The sequence below is a fragment of the Pleurodeles waltl genome, chromosome 5 (genome assembly GCF_031143425.1).
Source record: "Pleurodeles waltl isolate 20211129_DDA chromosome 5, aPleWal1.hap1.20221129, whole genome shotgun sequence".
NCBI lineage: Eukaryota > Metazoa > Chordata > Amphibia > Caudata > Salamandridae > Pleurodeles > Pleurodeles waltl.
In genome coordinates this window covers 429,387,018-429,403,073 of record NC_090444.1, presented here as the reverse complement: position 1 = coordinate 429,403,073, position 16,056 = coordinate 429,387,018, and the positions used below count along the sequence as shown (strand labels likewise).

At 52.7% G+C, this 16,056-nt stretch overlaps 1 protein-coding gene across 1 annotated transcript in view; it reads right to left on the bottom strand.

Annotated features, from left to right (window-relative positions):
- PSME4 (proteasome activator subunit 4) overlaps positions 1-16,056 on the bottom strand; it is a 1,396,200-nt gene that overhangs the window by 22,548 nt on the left and 1,357,596 nt on the right. The window lies entirely within an intron of this gene.

The following is a 16,056-nucleotide window of genomic DNA, read 5'->3' as shown; positions in this document are numbered from 1 at the left end:
ACAAGCCTGATTGCCTGGAGCTCCAGAAGACTGATATGGAGCCCAATCTCTGCCGGAGACCAGAGGCCTCTCTGATCTCCACCTCTCCCATGTGGCCGCCCCATTCCAGAAGTTATGCGTCCGTCACTATGGATAAATCTGGGTGAGAAGGGAGACGGATCTGCCATTGACCCAATGCGGATTCGAAAGCCGCCACTGCAGGTCTTGCGCAGTTCCCTGCGAGATCTGGACCATGTCCGAGCGATTTCCCTAATGCTGCACCCACTGGAACTTCAAGTCCCACTGCAGAGCCTGTATATGCCATCTGTGCTTGTGTCATTAGCAGGAGGCAGGAGGCCATGAGGCTCAAAAGCCTTAGAGTCAGTCTCACCGAAACCTAAGATAAAGGCTGAAAGATCGGAGTCATAGCCTGAATATCCTGGACTCGCTTTTCAGGAGGCTAGACGTCAAACTGTACGATGTCCAGAACAGCTCCGTTGAAAGGGAGCGTCTGAGAGGGAGTCAGGTGTGAATTCGGCATGTTTTTAGTGAACGCCAGCATGTGTAGGAGGTTCGCCGTAGTCTGAAGGTGGGAGATAACTTTCTGGAGCGAGTTCGCCTTCAGCAGCCAGTCGTCGAGGTAGGGTAAGACTGAAACCCCCCAACCTGCGCAGATGAGCTACAACCAATGCCATCATTTTCGTGAACACCCAAGGGGTGCAGGTAAGGCCGAAGGGGAGCATGGTAAATTGAAAGCGCTTGTGTCCTACACAAATCGTAGGTAATATCTGTGGGCAGGCAGGATGGGAATATGCAAATAAGTGTCCTGCAAGTCCAACGCTACCATCCAGTCTTCTGGGTTCAAGGCAGACAGGACTTGAGCCAGGGTGAGCATTTTGAATTTCTCCTTCTTGAGGAAGGGATTGAGGTCCCAAAGGTCTAAGATAGGACATAAGCCCTTGTCTTTTTTGGGCACCAGAAAGTAGCGGGAATAACAACCATGGCCTACTTATGGCACAGGGACCCTCTCTATGGCTCCCTAGGCCAAGAGAGCTGCAACTTCCAGGCGGAGAAGTGTCAAATGATCCTCCGGAATATGGCTGACTGATGGAGGCATGGTTGGTGGGGCAGATTTGAAGGGGAGGGAGTAGCCCCTTCGAACGATCTGCAAAACCCACCTTTCTTTAGTGATAGATTCCCAGTTGGGCAAGCGATGGTGAATCCTGCCGACAACTGGACCGGAGTGAGGGGCGGACTAGGAGGGTTTGGAGGCTGCAGCAGGAGTGGACTGGGAGGACCTCTGGTTCCCTGTCCCACGACCACGTGGGATTCCGCATCCCCGGCCACGCAGCGGCTGAACTGCATGGGTGGCACGGTGGCTGGGAAAGGGACTCAATAGGGAGCGCCTTCTGTGGCCACGAAAGTGGTGAAAGGAGGATTGTTGGGGACGAAGAGCAGTGGAAAGGCCGAGGGACCGAGCTGTAACCTGGGAGTCCTTAAACCTCTCCAAAGCCAAGTCTGCCTTGTCCCCAAAGAGACGGAAGCCATGAAAGGGCATGTCCATAGGAGCCTGTTGGACATCCCCTGAGAAACCAGATATACATAACCAGGTGTGGCATCTCAAGGCCACCGTCGTCGCAACCGATCTACCTAGAGAGTTGGTTGTGTCCAGCCCACATCTGATAGTGAACTTTGCTGCGTCTCTCCCATCGGTGACGGCTTGGGAGACGATAGCACGCGCCAACTCCGGTATCTGCGGCAGAACTTGCGCGACTGTATCCAACAGAGATTGGGTATGGCAGCCCAAAAGGCATGCTTTGTTCACTGACCGCAGCGTGAGACAGGAGGAAGAAAACAACAACTTCAAATTGTTCCAGCCTTCTTGATTCCCTATCCGGAGGTGCAGAAGGGAATGCGCCCGAGGATGAGGATGCCTGGATGACAAGGCATGGGGTGCTGGGACAGGAATTTAGGGTCGTTCAGGGCGGGCCGATGGTGGCGTGCAATAGTACTGTTCACAGGAGCCCCTGTGTTGGGTCTGGACCAAGTACCCAAAAGGAAATCGGTGAGAGCTTATTAAATGGAAGAAGAGGCTCAGATGTGGAAGCCCCTGGTTGGATCACCTCTGTCAGGAGATAAGACCTGACCTGAACAGTAGGCAGCTCAATGCCGAGGACCTCAGTCGCCCTACTGACCACCATGGAATAAGTTGCTCCCTCCGCCGTAGCCACGGTAGGTGACAGCATGCCAGCGTCTGGTGAGGTATCCAGATAACTGACCTCGCCCAACTCCTGTGCCCAGTCCAAGTAAGGGACATCCTGGTATTCATAATTTGTACCCATAATAAAAAGGGGTCAGAATCCAACCTGGGGTGAATATGCCCCATTGAAAAAGGAGGCAGCGTTGGTCTACGAGAGTGTGACTCTGAGTCGTAGGGGATCAGGATCGGGTTGACATCGATGGTGGGCACCACTGACGTCTGGAGCATCGATTATCGAGCCAGTGCTGTGGAAGGTCTCAATGGTACGACCGGTGCTGGTGCGAATCCGAAAGTGGATCTGGGGGGGGACTTTGGTGACCGGAGACAAAGCTGCCGGCGCGGAACCCAAAGGCCCACCCGACCGACGCCCTTGAGCCTGAAGGCGCCGTAGCGGGGTCAGTTTGCCCAAAAATGAGGTGCATGGCCTCATAAAACTCCTTTAATTGGTCAGGGTTGCCCCGGCTCCCGGAAACTCAGGGAGGTGCAGAGTGGACCCAGAGGCAGGCTCCGAAGATAGAGGCCTCGAGCGTTGACGCTCCTTCTGCATCGCATCAGCAGAGCGACGGGGTGAACTGGAAGGATGATGGGATTTCTTTGATTTCTTCTTCTTACCTTCACCTGAAGACTTTGAAGAAGAAGAGTGGTGGTGGCTCCGCAACTGGTCCCGAGAACCTTTCCCTTGAGCGAGATCGGGTCCTACGCTAGGTCGAGCGCTGGGTCACCATAAGCTTGAGGGACCGCTCCCTCAAGGCCTTCGGGTGCATAGCCCGGCACTCGGAGCACAACTTTGGGTCGTGGTTGCGCTCCAGGCACCACAAACAGACCTGATGTGGATCCGTCACTGACATCATGCGGTGACAGTCCTCGCATGGCTTGAAACTGGTCTTTGGGGACATCCCTAGACGCACCAAAAAACTCACCAAAAAGGTGACAAAAGAGTCAAAGTCGGCCAAAAAGTGACCAAGGGTAGCTCTCTCCGGATCAGCGTGTGGCACGAAAAGAAAAGAACTGACGTCACTGCGCTGAGGCGGCGTCTATGTACTATTTTCAAAGAAATCACAGCAACTACGACACCAACAACACTTACCTACGTGCAAGGGTATTGCTCTAAGAAAAAATCTGTCATTGTGTGAATGCCTCATTTCTTGACTGTGTGTGTACAACAAACTGCTCGACCACACTACCACAAAAAGAGAGCATTAGTATTATGTACTTTAGCCTCTATAAATCTTTGGGAGGTCCACTGGACTCTGTGCGCACGACACCTCATTTTGGTATACTATATACAGAGCCAGCTTCCTACCAATTGTGGAAATAATGGCACAGTTTTAGGGAGAGAACACATGCTGAGGCCTGGTTAGCAGGAGCCCAACACATCCACACAGTCAAGTTAGCATCAAATATCAGTCAAAAAGTGTGGGGGGGGGGGGACTGCAACACAGGACCAGTTTTCTACACTTGTCTTTTTTGAGCATGTAGGAAAGTAGCCTCTTTCTAGCTTGGATACCCGCACTTTTTGCCGCCTGTTTGTCAGTGTGTTTGACTGTGCCTACTGGGATCCTGCTAACCAGGACCCCAGTAGTTTTGCTCTCTCCTCTAAATTGTACCTTTTTCTTTCCACAATTGGCATACTGGTCACCCATGTAAGTCCCTAGTGTATGGTACTTAGGTACCCAGCAGCACTGGGGTTCCAAGGGATATCTATGGGGTGCTGCAGGTATTCTGTCACCCATAGGTAGCCCATGCAAAGGGTTCTGCAGGCCTGCCATTGCAGTCTGCATGAACCGGATGCATGCACCCGGTTTCACTACAGGTCACTGTAAGTCATCCCTGTGGCAGGCCCTCTCAGCCCAGAGGGCATGGTGGAGGTACCTTTGTGTGAGGACACCCCTGCACTAAGCATTTTCTGAACTTAGGTCACTACCTATTTCCAGCTACATTATGGTAACTCCGAACATAGGCATGTTTGGTATCACACATGTCAGAATCATACCTCAATACTGAAGGTATGATTCCATGCAGTCTAGGGGCTCCTTAGAGGTCCCCCAGCATAGCTACCACCAGTCTTACAGGGTTTTCCGGGTAGCCAAGCTGCTGCCACCCCTCAGACAGGTTTCTGCCCGCCTGCTGCTTGATCTGATCAAGCCCAGGAAGGAAGAACAAAGGATTTCCATTGGGAGAGGGAGGTAACACCCTCTCCCTTTGGAAATAGGTGTGAATGGCTTTGGAGGGGTAGCCTCCCCAAGCATCTGGTTTGCTTTGAAGGGCATTTGGTGCCCTCCATGCATAAACCAGTCCACACCGGTACAGGGACCCCCAGTCTCTGCTCAGACGCAAAACTGGACAATGGAAAGGGAGTGACCACCCCCAGAGGTGGTGCCCAGAGCTCCGCCAGAGAGTCCCTGGGTTCTGCCATCTTGTTTCCAGCGTTGGCAGAGAACTCTGGGAGCATCTGAGTGGCCAGTGCCACTGGGTGACATCAGAGCCCCCTCCTGAAAAGTGCTTACCCGGTTAGGTGACCAATCCCCCTTTCTGGGCTATTTAGGGTCTCTCTCTTGGGAGTGGTCCTCAGATTCGGCTTGTAAGGTTCCAGCAGAACTCCTCTGCAACCTCTGCTTAGACTTCTGGCCTCCGGAACTGCGACTGGAACCTCCAGGACCCGACAAGCTGCCTCCAAGAAGAAAGGTCTCTTCAGCAACATTGTTTCCACTGGCTCCTGCCAACTTTGCAACATTTCCCTCACCATGCATCCTCAGAAGACTTCAACTCTTCAGCCTGCACAAGAAGAAGGAGGAATCTCCCTTGGAGTGAAGGAGTCACTTCCCTGCAACGACAGGCACCTACAACGAGTGGCTGTGTGAATCTCCTCTCATCTTGAGTTGCGTGGATCCTGCATCACAGGTGGTGGTTCGGAGTAGCCCCTTTGGTCCTCTTTGCCACCTGTCAAACTTTGGTGGAGGTAAGTCTTTGCCTTCACACGCATGACAGTACCTCCGTGCACCACGTCTCTTGCAGCTGCCAAGGCTTGTTTGCATCTCCTCCAAGGGATCTTCAGGCAACATGTAGCTCCATACAGCCCCAAGCACTCTATCCTGTGAAGCACAGCCTCCAGGGTGGTTCTCCTGTGGTGTGAGATCCTCTTTTGTAGTGCTGCGTGGGAACTCCTGTGGGTGCTGCTCTGCTCCGGTGGGCTCTCTGCGATGCTGAGGGTTCCCTGTGACACCCCCTAATGGGTTGAGTCCTCCTGGACCTTGCTGGTCCCCGGCAGCACCTCTTTTCCACTATCTGCGAGTTTGCCTTTGCCAAGGCTTGTTCGTGGAATTCCTACACCAATACCCATCTGCAATCTTCCTCCCAGCGTGGGACTTCATCTGCATCCATGAGGAACTTTTCTCTGGCTCAAGGGCTGCAGTGCTGACCTGTTCTTCATCACCGTCGACCAACTCATGCATCCACAGCTGGATGGGTAGTAGCCTCTACTCCTCCTGGACTCCACTGTGACTCTTTGACTTGGTCCCCTCTCTCCACAGATCTACATTCTTCAGGAATCCAATGCTTGTTTTCTTGGAGTCTTCTCTGGGTACCTTCTATTTCTTCTTTTCCTCCTTTTGGATGCTTTGGAGAAAACCCAGTGGTTTACTCCTGCATTCCTGGTCACTAGGGGGTACTGTGTTACTTACCTTTGTGGTTTTATGATACCCCCAGCTCCCCTCTACACATTTTACTTAACTAGGTGGGGGTATCTTGTTCGCATTCCATTTTTTTGTATATAGTTGTGCTCCCCCTAGGGTCACTAGTGGTTATTGCTATTTGCACTACTTTCTAACCTTTTCTATGCCTGTATCTGTTTTCTAGTGTATATATTTAGTGTATTACTTACCTCCTAAGTTTGGGTCACCGTATCTAATATTTTGTGGTGATTTGTTCCAAAAATAAAGTGCCTTTATTTTTGTACAACTAAGTGTTTTCTTTCATGTGTGTTAGTACTGTGTGAATACACTGGTATTGCATGAGCTTTGCATGTATCCTTGATAGGCCTTGGGTGTTCATCCACAGCTACCTCAAGAGAGCCTGGCTTCTAGACACTGCCTACACTTCACTAAGAGGGGATACCTGGACCAGGTATAAGGTGTAAGTACCTTAGGTACCCACCACAGACCACGGCAGGCATCAGAAAGTAGCAGGAATAACACCCACGACCTACTTCTGGCACAGGAACACTGTCTATGGCTCCTTTGGCCAAGAGAGCCGTAACCTCCTCGCGGAGAAGTGCCAAGTGATCCTCCGTCATCCGATCATAGGATTGTGGCACTGTAGGAGGGGTAGTTTCGAGAGTGGGAGTAGGTCCTTTGGACAATTTGCAAAACCCACCTGTTCCTTGAAGGGAGCTGGCTCTGTATATACTATATCAAAATGAAATATAGTGTGCACAGAGATCAGGGGTTCCCTAGTGGCTTGACAGAGGCAATAATAGCTAACACTATTGCTCTATTTGTGGTAGTGTGGTCGAGCAGTTAGGGTTATAAGAGGGTAGTGTCAAGCATTTTTTGTACACACACAAGCAATAGAAGAAACACACACTCAATGACTTAACTCCAAACCAATAGGATTTTATATAGAAAAATACCTTTTTGTTACTTTATTACTAGAACCACAAGACTCAGTTCAGAAGTAAATACTGTTGCAGGTAAGTACTTAGCATTGACATCAATGTAACCTTGTTTCACTTTTGTCAAGTAAACAGTTTTTAAGAAAACAGAGAATATCAATTTTAAAAGTGGACACTACATTTTGAGAACTGTTCCTGGGGAAAGAAAATAAAATACAGTTTTAAAGGTAAGTACACGACGTACAAGTTACTTATCTTTGGTAACGAAATATCTGGTAGAGATATATTCTAGTTGCAGATTCCTTAGTCCACCCCAAACACCCACCACCAGCAACACGGGGCTGGCCGGGTGCAGAGGTCAAAGTTGAGCAATTTTAACCTGGGCTCCAATGGAGACATGGGGGAACTCGGAATTCGGTCTGCCAGCAGGTAAGTACCCGTGGTTCGGAGGGCAGACCAGGAGGGATTAGAGGAGCACTGGAGGGGCCCCAAGTATGCAACAGTCCCACATCCTAAGCGGCACTGGGGCGGCTGGGCGCAAACAGGGCGTCAGGCTTCCAATGAAACTCTATGAGGGAACCCCAGGGGTCACTCACGCGCTGCAGGTGAGGTCCAAGGGGGTGTCTCAGGCACACCACCAGTCGGACAGGGAAGAGGGCCACCTGTTGATCGCTGCTGCACCAGATGTCGATTTCTCCAAGGCCTGGGTGCATCGGTTATCTTCGTCCAGGGCAGTTGCGGTCAGGTGGGTCCTCAGGATTCCCTCTGCAGTCATCGTGGTGGGGTCAGCCCAGGGTGGGCACTTGGTCACCGTCGCCGGGGGGGGGGGGGAGGTCTCTGGTCGTTTGGGCCACCTGGACTCGGGCCATGGGCGTCGGGTGCAGAGTGGTTAGGACTTACGCTTCTGGAGTGAGGGGGGAGTCCTTCAGAAGAGGTTTCTTTTTCTGTTATTACTTGGACAGGGAGTTCTTGATCTTCTGTGATGCAGCCAGTCCTCTAGAGGTTTATCAGAGGTCGCTAGACCTGCAGGACGCGTCACTTTTCTTCTGCAGATTCTTTGAAGCAGGAGACAGGCCGGTAGAGCAGGGGCCAAGTCAGTTGGTGTCTCCTTTCCTTCTCTGCTGGGGTTTCTGCTAAGCAGTCCTCCTTCTTGTGGAGTCGGCAGGTATCTGACTAGCTTGGTCCAGGGAGCTCTTAAATACTAAATTTAGGGGCTTTTTTAGGGGTTAGAGGGCAGTAGCCAATGGCTACTGTCCCTGAGGGTGGCTACACCCTTCCTGTACCCACTCCCTTTTGGGAGGGGGCACATTCCTAACCCTATTGGTCCCTGTCCTCCAAACCAAGATGGAGTATTTTACAAAGAGGGGGTCACTTCATCTCTGGACATCTTAGGGGTGGTCCTGGCTGAGGTGGTGACTCCTCCTTGTTTTTCCTAATTATCCCTCTGGACTTGCCACCAAAAGTGGGGCTTTGTCCTTGGGCTGGGCATCTCCACTAGCTGAACTGCCCTGGGGCATTGTAACACGCAGCCTGAGCCTCTTGAGGCTCATCGCTGAGTGTTACAGTTCCTGCAGGGGGGAGGTGTGAAACACCTCCACCCAGTGCATGTGTCGTTTCTGGCCTCAGACAGCACAAAGGCTCTCACCTCAGGGGGTCAGAAACTCGTCTCTCAGTGGCAGGCTGGCACAGACCAGTCAGTCCTGCACTGAAGGATTGGGTAAAATACAGGGGGTATCTCTGAGATGCCCTCTGTGTGGATTTTTTTAATAAATCCAGCACTGCCATCAGTGTGGGATTATTATTCTGAGAAGTTTGATTCCAGACTTCCCAGTGTTCAGTGTAGCCATTATGGAACTGTGGAATTCGTTTTGACAAACTCCTAGACCATATACTTTTTTTTTTTTTTATAAAGAATTTTTTATTGATTTTAGGCAAATTAAAAAACAAAGGGTACAAACACAGTAAACAGAACACCAATTGGTGCATGTGCGAACGGTCAAACCTCAGGTCACTTCTGGGCTTCCAAAAGTAAGTCTTATACAACAGTAAATGAGTAAAGGTCAATAATTAGTATTTCAGCAACAATAACATGAGGGTGCCTACTCTCCAAACACACCACTTCCCTCCTGTGAGCCCACTATGCCGTCCCATTTGCCCCACACTTTAATATACTAATTAGGGCAACCCCTGGCTTCGTATACCAGCCTCTCGCGCTGCGTGCACCAGTCCATCCCATGTCTCCACTTGATCAATGCCGGCGCCACCCCAGCCTTCCACTCTGTCATAATGTCTTGCTTGGCCACCACACACGCCACACCCAGGAAAATCTTGTCTGCCCTCCTCAGACCCAGCTCGCCCATGACTCCCAGTAAGAGAGACTGTGGAGCCATTTCGATATCTTCTTGCAAAACCTTTGAGGTCTCCCCTATGACTGCCTTCAAGTAAATTGTTATCACTGGGCAAGCCCAGACCATATGGAAGAAGTCCGCCTCTGGACCAAAGCATCTAGGACAGTTGGCTGTGGCTCTACGGCCTGCTTTGTATAGTCTAGAGGGGGTGAGGTATGCCATGTGTAGGTAAAGGGTCTGAAGTAAACGGAATCGTGTGGCCATCGTCAGTACCCGAGGTGCCATTAGTGCCTCCGCCCAGTCCTCCTCTTCCATTGGTCCCACCCAGTCCTCCCATTTCCGACGGAGCCCCACCAGGGGACTAGATATATTGACTATTAAGGAACGGTATATCTGGGAGACTCCGCCTCTGCCTATATTTCCCATCAGCACTTTCGCCTCCATAGGACTGCATTCAGGAACCTGGTCCCCCTCCCATATGTGTACGGACAAAGCGTGGCGAAGCTGCAGGTATTTGTGGAACTGTGTCTTGTGTAGTGAGAAGAGTTCCTGTAATTCCCCAAAGGACCTCAAATGTGCCCCCTCCCAGACATCCCCCAGAGTGGAGATCCCTATGCTGTCCCACCTCTGGAACCCCTCGAGTCTTGTAATGTTCGTAGCAATCTTCCATGCCATAACGGGGTCTGTTGGGTGAGGCGACCACTCCAACCTGACACTCTCTGGGCCTCACGCCACCCCATTAAGATCACTCTTGTCACTTCCGGGACAGTCCTGGGGATCGGGCCGCCATACAAGGCGTCAAAAACTCCCTGGTAGCCCAAAGTGTGGAGCTCCAGTCGGTATGCCGGGTCAGTCCAGCCACCCCCCACCCAGTCATTAATTACAAGTAGGTGCATTGCGATGTAGTAAAGGTGGATGTTGGACATTCCCAAACCCCCAGCATAGACGTCACATTGGCAGGTAGAAAGGGCTAGTCTAGGGCGGGTACCATTCCACAGAAACTGGCGCGCCGTCAAGTCTATTTCTTTGAACCATGTCTTGGGGATCCGGTATGGAAAGTTTTGTAGCAGATAGAGGAGTCTGGGAAGGATCATCATCTTGTATAGGGCTATTCTCCCTAAAAGGTTGAGGGGTAGAGACCGCCATCTTTGTAGGTCATTAGCCTTCCTAGTCAGTGGCGTGACATTAAGTTCCCAGGCCAACTCCGGGATGAGTGCAATGAACACTCCCAAGTATTTAAAACTGTTTCTTCGGATGGGAATGTTGTGTTGCCATTCGATACAATCCCTGGAGGGGTGCAGAGGGACCAACAAGGATTTATGGGGATAAAGTGTGAGGCCAGAGGCCTCTGAGAAGAGGTGAAGGATCTGCAGGATACGCGGACCGCTTGTGGCGGGGTCAGCTATGTAAAGGAGGACATCGTCTGCATAGAGTGCCACGCGGTCCTCTGAGCCCCCAGGCCAAGCCCAGCCTCTGATCAGTGGGTCTTCACGCAACAACTTCGCCAACGGTTCAATTACTAATGCAAATAGCAGAGGGGATAATGGGCATCCCTGACGGGTGCCTCGGCGGATCGGAAATGGGTCGGAGACCACACCGTTTACTAGCACCCTGGCGGTTGGTTTAGAGTAGAGCAGTTTCACCAAACCACAGAATTTAGGCCCCAGTCCGTAGCTCTGCATCCAATGGTTAAGGTAAGACCAGTCTACTGTATCAAAAGCTTTATCGAAGTCTAGTAGGAGCAAGGCCAAGGGGAACCGAGTCAGTACATCCCGGTGTGCTAGGGCTAAATGTAGGCGTCTAATACAATGCCTCGTACTGCGGGAGGTCATGAAGCCGCATTGGTCTGGGTGCACCAAAGACGGGAGCACTTTTTTCAACCTGGCAGCCAGAATCGAAGACATCACCTTGATTTCGGTGTTTAGAAGGGAGATGGGTCTATAGGCTGAGCAGCTCTGCGATGCGGGTTGAGTCTTAGGGATCACCACAATTGTGGCTTGGTCAATCCCTGCTGGGAACCGACCACATCTTTCTGCCTCTTCGTACATGTCCAGCAGGTGGGGGCCCAGAATGTCTCCACATTTGCCATAGAGTTCTGCAGGGAATCCGTCAGGGCCCGGAGTCTTACCGGAGGATAGGTTGGCAACCGCCTCCGCAATTTCTGCCAAACTAATAGCCTTGTCTAATTGTTCTCTTACCGCTTGGGGGACTCTAGGCAGGGTGATCTCGTTTGAGGGGGGATTCCTTCTCCGCCTGTGGCCTAGGGTGCTCCGCGTAGAGTTGTGCGTAGTAAGACGCAAAGCTCTGTGCGATTTTGGTGGGTGATTTTGCGAGAGATCCCAAGTCGTCTATTATTTCGGGTATAACCTTGTCAGCTAAGGGTCTTGTGGCCAACCAGTGTAGGCGCTTCCCGTTTTTTTCTCTCCAGCCATATATGCGGGCAGCTGATGCCCTCCATATGTGCTTTGCCGATTCCAGCACCAAGTGCTTAATCTCCTCTTGCACCCTGGTAAGCTGCCTCAGATCGGAGGCCGATTCGGAACTCGCGTGCGAGAGTTCCAGCCGCAGTGCGCGAGCCTCCAACGCCGACACTTTGAGGTTGCGGGCCTGCTCTCAAACTCGAAGGAGATGTTTGGCGTGCCCTCTAAGAGTAGCTTTGCATGCAGCCCAAACAGTGCCTGGGGACCGAACCGAGCCCACGTTTTGCTCGAAGTATTGTGTAAGGCGCTCCCTGACTGCTTGAATGTAATCGCTGTCTTGTAAATACCAGGCGTTCAGGCGCCACGTCGGATGGCGAGAAGGCTCAGTACCGCCTATACGAATTTGGACTGGTGCATGATCAGAGACCCCACGTGGCAGGATATCTGCTCCCGTGACCCTGACAATGTCCAGCGCCGGCATGAACATTAGGTCGATACGGGCATGTGTTCCATGAGCTGCGGAAGTGTGGGTGTATTGTCTCTTTCTAGGGTGCCAGGATCTCCACACCTCACATAGTCCCAGGCTCTCTGTCCAGCCCCTTAGGGTCGAAGCCCGGCCAGATCTTGAGGTAGTTACATTCCCGGATACGTCTAATCTAGGGTCTAAGACGGCGTTAAAGTCTCCCCCAATAAGTGTAACTCTGCTAGGGAGTTCGGCTAAGACCTGGGGGAGCAAGTGTAAGAAAGCATCAAACCCATTTGGGGGGCGTATACACATACGAGGTTGAATGGGAGCCCATGGAACAATCCAGATACCGTAACATATCTACCCTGTGTGTCAGACTGTGAGGCTACACTAACCATGGGCAGCGAACGATGGAGAAGAATGGCCACTCCCCTAGAGCCTCTGGTGAAACCTGAGCGATAGACTTTATCGTAGCCTTCACTTGCAAGCATGGGACATTTAGTTCCAAGAAGATGCGCTTCTTGCAATAGGACCACGGGGGGCATATCTGTGGAGGGTACTGAATACTGCTGATCTCTTGATTTTATCCAGGAGGCCGTTTACGTTCCATGATAGAACCTGTGTCAGTGTGGGACACGCGTGGGGGGGAGTCGGTGTGAGAGAGTGTCGTGCGCCCGTCGGTGAGCTCCAGAGTGACCGTCCTGAACAGTGAAGCAAAAACCCAAACTCAAAACAAAAAAGGAAACTTACAAATACTATCCCGTCTAATTCACTAATGAACTTTCCTTCCCCCAACCACCCCCCTCCCCATACTTCTACCCAGGAAGCATCTGTCGCCCAACTACCCAACAAAAGCGAAAACAAAACAGCCAGTTGAATTGCTGTAGGAGTGGAGTGGCAGATCACTTGCAATCAAAGAACAGAAGTCAAGGTGTAAAGGGCCAAGAAAGAGAAACAGTATGCAAGAGCCGCTGGCTGGGGGTCCAACAGTGCCCGGAGCCCCACCCTAAATCGCACCCGCCAGCCCATGCGGGTCTCGCAGGTTCCGTTGGCCATACATAGGCTTAAATGTCTTAAGTCAACCAAGCGTCAGTGACTGCCTCAAGCGCTCGCCGTCAGCTGTCTGTACTGGGTCTCGGGCTCCCCCGGCCACTTCCGGGTCCCAACTCGCCTCACGCTCGGAGCCTCGACCTTCGCTTTCTCCTTTGGTGACCCCGGGGCCCCTCATACCTCCGTGCCGTGAACGGGTACGCTTCCGGCCTCTCCGTTGTCCCACACGAGCAGGCGGGTCTTCCCTGGGGGATCCCCGGGCCGGCCCGGCGGGCCCCCTCTGCGGCCCAATGCCCTCCTCGGACAGCCAGTCCCCACGCCTCCTCCGGGGCCTCAAAGAAATAGGACTTTCCTGCCATCAAGACCTTCAGGCGCGCCGGAAAGAGGAGCATGTAGGAAAGCTGCATCGCTCTAAGTTTTTGTTTTACGGGCTCAAATGATCGGCGTCGGGTCTGGACTTCTCGAGTGTAATCAGGGAAAATTAGGATTTTATTGTTCTCCCAATGGAGGTCGACCACGTGTCTGGCTTCTCTGAGGATGTTGTCTCGATCCTTAAAGTTTAGGAAACGCGCTATCAACGGTCTCTTGGGTCCCCCGGGTGGGGGCCGCGGCGCCAGTGCCCTGTGGGCACGCTCAACCGCAAACAGGGACGAGAGGGCCTTGGCTGGCATCCAGGATTTAATCCATTGCTCTAAGAATTCAGGGGCTTTATTTTCTTCTACCCCCTCTGGGAACCCTATAATGCGTAGATTGTTGCGCCTGGAGCGATTCTCTGCGTCCTCGGCGCGCCGATGGAGCTCACCCGTCCGGGTCTGCAACTGGGCCACCTTGGTTCTGAGGTCGACCAACTCATCTTCAGTCTGTGAGACTCGGTCCTCCACCTCCGTAATTTGTCCCACTGCGTTAAGGTCTTGCCTAATAAGGCCCACATCCTCTCTTACCGCCCCTATTTTAGTCTCTTCGGCAAGTTGTGAGGATTGAATTGCTTGCAAGATGGCGTTTACACCATCCGGTGTGGAGCTCCCAGGGGCCGCATCTCCACCGCCCCGGGAGGCCGCTGGCGTTGTGAATAGGTCGATCTTTTGCTGGGAGGGTGGCGGCTGTTTGCTCGCTCTGTCTTTCCCCATAGTTATTTCAGGATGTGGCGCTCTCCCCAGTCACCCCACAGGCCTCAGACGAATCTTCTGTGTCTTTTTGTGTCTCCCACGACCTCAAGACTCACTAGCGTGTCCACCGGGGAGAGGGGGAGGGAACCCGGCCAAGTTCCCTTCAAGTTGGATTAAATCAGTCCCAGGCGTTAGGGCCTGTGCTTGGTTATGGGTTGAGACACGATAAGCACACTAGTCGGGCAGCCATCTCACCTGGCGACCAGCACCTCCTCCGATGTCTTTGAGCGGCCGCCCGGGGGCTAATCCGCCGCCCGTCCCAAGGCGGCGCGTGGACAAGGTCCAAAAGCCACGGCCGAAAAGCGCCAGGTCCAGGGCGCCGCCCCAGCCAGCAGGGCCAGGTCTTGTACGAGCGCCTATGTCCTATGCGCTCCCTCCAGGTTGCGCTCAGGGCCGCGCCTCCTCCTCCGGGGCACCTGGGCGCACAGAGGACGCAGCTGGGTCCAGCGCCACAACACCCCAGGCTGCTCCGGCCACAGAGGCGGCCCGGTCCGTGGGCCGCGTGATCGCTCCCCGAGGCAAAAGGGGGGGGAGGACCGTCCCCTCCTTCTCACACTGCTTCTCAGCGGTCGCTCGAGTCTCTCCGCCGCCTGGGCCCAGGCAGATCCCAAGGCAGGGCCGGCACTACTCTCGGCCGTACATGCAGGTCATCAGACGGTGGTCATTACGGCCCACTGCGTGGCCGGGAACACCGCCATCTTGACTATGGGGGCGAATGCTTCCGTAGGTCCTTGCGCTTCACTGCTCCCCTCCCCCGAGCACCGGGTCCGTCCGGAGGGGTCAGGGGGCCCGTCAGATGCTCCAGGAGGGTGCCCCCAGGCAGGACAGCGCTGGCTTCTTCTAGCGGATAACGGAGGGGTCCAGAGCACTCTCAGAGTGCGACCGCCATCTTGACGCCCGAAGCCACGCCCCCCCCCCCAGACCATATACTTAATATGGCCACATTGTACTTATAATGTCTACGAATAGACTTAGGGACTGTAGGGACATATTGCTCATGCAGCTATGCCCTCACCTGTGGTATAGTGCACCCTGCCTTAGGGCTTTAAGGCCTGCTAGAGGGGTGACTTACCTATGCCACAGGCAGTATTTTGTGTGCATGGCATCCTGAGGGGGATTCCATGTCGACTTTGCCTTTTTCTCCCCACCAACACACACAATCTGCAATGGCAGTGTGCATGTGTTAGGTGAGGGGTCCCTTAGGGTGGCACAACAGATGCTGCAGCCCTTAGGGACCTTACCTGGTCACAGGGCCCTTGGTACCACTGGTACCTTTTACAAGGGACTTATCTGTGTGCCAGGGGTGTGTCAACTGTGGAAACAATGGTACATTTTTTGTGACAGAACACTGGTGCTGGGGCCTGGTTAGCAGGGTGCCAGCACACTTCTTAGTCAAGTCATCATCAATATCAGGCAAAACGTAGGGGGTAACTGCAACAGGGAGCCATTTTCCTACAGAGGTCTCTCATCAAAAGAAGAGAGGGGAAAAGCCCACAAATTTGGCTAGGTGCCAAACTATGGTGCCATTCTACAGCCTCTAAAATCTGCTTTAGCAGCACAGACAAGGCCATATGTCAACGAGAACATTGGTTAGATCATGCCCAAGAAAAACCCATGTGTGCTGTAAAAAGCAAAGGTTTAGCACTTATACCAATGGGGAAAAAACAATCATAACAGGAGTTTCGGTCACTGACAAATAAGCAGGTCTGCACAGAATGTCTTTTTATGTCACATGTTGACAAATAAAGCCCTAATGTC